The sequence below is a fragment of the Cebus imitator genome, unplaced genomic scaffold (genome assembly GCF_001604975.1).
Source record: "Cebus imitator isolate Cc_AM_T3 unplaced genomic scaffold, Cebus_imitator-1.0 Scaffold54, whole genome shotgun sequence".
Classification (NCBI taxonomy): domain Eukaryota; kingdom Metazoa; phylum Chordata; class Mammalia; order Primates; family Cebidae; genus Cebus; species Cebus imitator.
Window position 1 is genome coordinate 2,632,209 of NW_016107369.1, and position 2,732 is coordinate 2,634,940.

A 2,732-nucleotide genomic window follows, 5' to 3' on the forward strand; every position below is an offset into this window, starting at 1 on the left:
GTTACTTTAAACAAGAGCTAATTCATCACAGGAACGAGTGGATAAGTAGCTGAGTTTCAGGCGTTCAGTAAGTTCCCCGTTCTGCTCCAAAAATTATTCCACCCCTGTCTGCACGCTCCCATAAATCATCCCTTCTTCACATCAGCTCCGATTACCAATTACTCCTGCCTGTAACACTCATTCCTTGCCCAACGCCATCTGATGGGGCCTTGCCTTTTAATTTTACAAATGCTTTTTTCCCCCACTTTACTTTCTTCTTTCTCCTTCAGTCTCTCCCCTCCCCCAGCCTTCCATTGTCTGGCTGTCTTCTCTTTTCCTGTCTTTGTCATCTCTTGTTTGCAAGATGCCCCTTCCCGCTTTGCCTCAGCCCCTGGCCAACCTGGCCATTGGCAGTGGCGCTTTGGGAAGAGGAGTCAGGAACCACCTTGGGCATGGTGGCCCCTAGAACACCTGGGAAAGATGTGAGCAGGGTATACGGCTCATGCCCATCAAATTTGGCCCTGAGAGATGTTTGTCCCTGGCCTGCTTCTTGGTCTATAGGGTTGAACACAGGTTGAGTCTGGGGTTCTCCTACCCTGTTAGAAAGGGCATCCCATTCTCCCCAGAGGAAAGATTTCACTCCCCCTGGCTCCTGGCGTGATGACAACGGTCATTATAAATGTTTATCATGATAAGTATTGGCTGCTGACAATGTTAGAGGAACACAGGTAGACAGTCTCCGCAGGGCTCTAAACACTCCTTTAGAAGATGCCCTGCCTTCCAGCCCAGCTTCTGCCGCTGACGTAGAATCACTCAAACTTCAGTCATCATTGTTTCACTTGCACAATTGTTGCCACATTTTGGTACCGTATTTTCTTAAAACCAACTTTAAGTTTGTTCAGCTCTCAAAAACTTTACTTTGTTCTGTGCAAAAATTCATGAACTCGTGTGTTTTAACTGTTACATTTTCCCACTTACCTATGGAAATATATGCTGAGTTACTAACCCAGTGAGCTTAACTTTATGACCACTGAAAGTATCTTGAGATCTCCTCCCGCATGTGTGTCAAGCTTTGGCTAAAGTATCATTCCCTCCTGCACACCCAGAGATATGGCATGATGAGGACATGGGACCAAGATTCAGAAAGTGTCCACAGCTCAAACTTTTGCAGACTTCACTGTGCCCTAGAAGCTCCAGGAGCCTGGTAAAATGCCAATTCCAGCCCTACCTGTAGGGACTCCGATTTGGGAGGTCTAGGATATGGCCCAAGCTCGGGAATCTAGAATGGGACACGTACCCCTAGGTGACTCTGACCATGCTTTGAGAAATACTGGTCTATCCTGTGCTTCAAGCCTAATTTACTTTGTGACCTTAGGAAAATCACTTATTTTTCCATTTTGTGTTGCTTAAACTGGGAGAACATTAACTGTTCTTCCCACCTCATGGATGTCAGAGCAGGTCAAAACTTGACACACTGGTCAAGGGGACAGATTTTGACAGGTGCCCAATTTTATTGAGATGGGAGGCGGAGGTGTGGCTTGTTTCCTTCAGCATCTGCAGGGACAGAGATCCAGCTCCGCCCATGGTTATTTGCATACTAGCTTTGCATCAGCACAGCCCATGGGTTTTTTGTTTGTTTGTTTTAGACAGAGTCTCACTCTGTTAGCCCAGGCTGAAGTGCAGTGGCATGATCTCAGCCCACTGCTGCCTTCCCCTCCTGGGTTCAAGCAATTTTCATTTCTCAGCCTCTGAATAGCTGAGACTACAGGTGTGTGCTACCATGTCTGGCTGTTTTTTTTTTTTTTTTGTATTTTTAGTAGAGATGGGTTTGCACCATGTTGTCCAGGCTGGTCTTGAACTTCTGACCTCAGGTGATCCACCTGCCTCGGCCTCCCAAAGTGCTGGGATTATGGGCATGAGCCACCGGGCCCAGCCCAGCTTCTTGTTTTGATTGGATTTGAAAACTCTAGATTTCTGCAGGTTTGAGAACCCCAAAGTGGATTCCAAGCCAGTTTCATGATTACCATTTGCTATGGTTTGAATGTTTTTGCTGCCTCCGAAATTCATGTTGAAACTTATCCTCAGTGCAACTGTATTGGAAAGTGTGGCCTTTGGGAAGTGATTGAGTCATGAGGGCTCTGCCCTCACAGATGACATCGGGTGACCTTATAAAAAAGCCTTGACAGAGAGAGTCAGCCTCTTCTTGCCCTTCCATCTTTTACCTTGTGAGGACACAGTGTTCCCCCCCTCTGGAGGATGCAGCATTCAAGGCACCATCTTAGAAGCAAAGACCAGACTCTCAGCTGTTAGCCTGCTGGTGCCGTGATCCTGGACTTCCCATGCTCCAGAACTGTAAGAAATAAATTTCTGTTCTTTATAAATTGCCCAGTTGAGAGAGATCCAAGATGGCTGATCACTAGCAGCTCGGGTTTGCAGCTCCCAGTGAAAGCGCAGAGAACGAGAGGACGCCACACTTTCAGACGAATTTTTGTTGCTCACACACCAGGAGATTCCCAGCGGAGGAGCCCAACCGGTCACCAGCACGACTCTTGTGGCCGGCGAGGCAGTTTTGCCGCTGCCTTGGTGTGGTGGTTCTTGGTGCAGAGTCAGAAAAGCACCATCAATCATAACGCCGCTGTTTTGGCCGGCGCAGCGTGTTGCTCAGATTTTAGCGCCGGGAATCAACAAGTTGGACGTCCACTCAGAAACCCAATTATAAAGACGGTAATTATAAAGACCACAGATGGATAAAT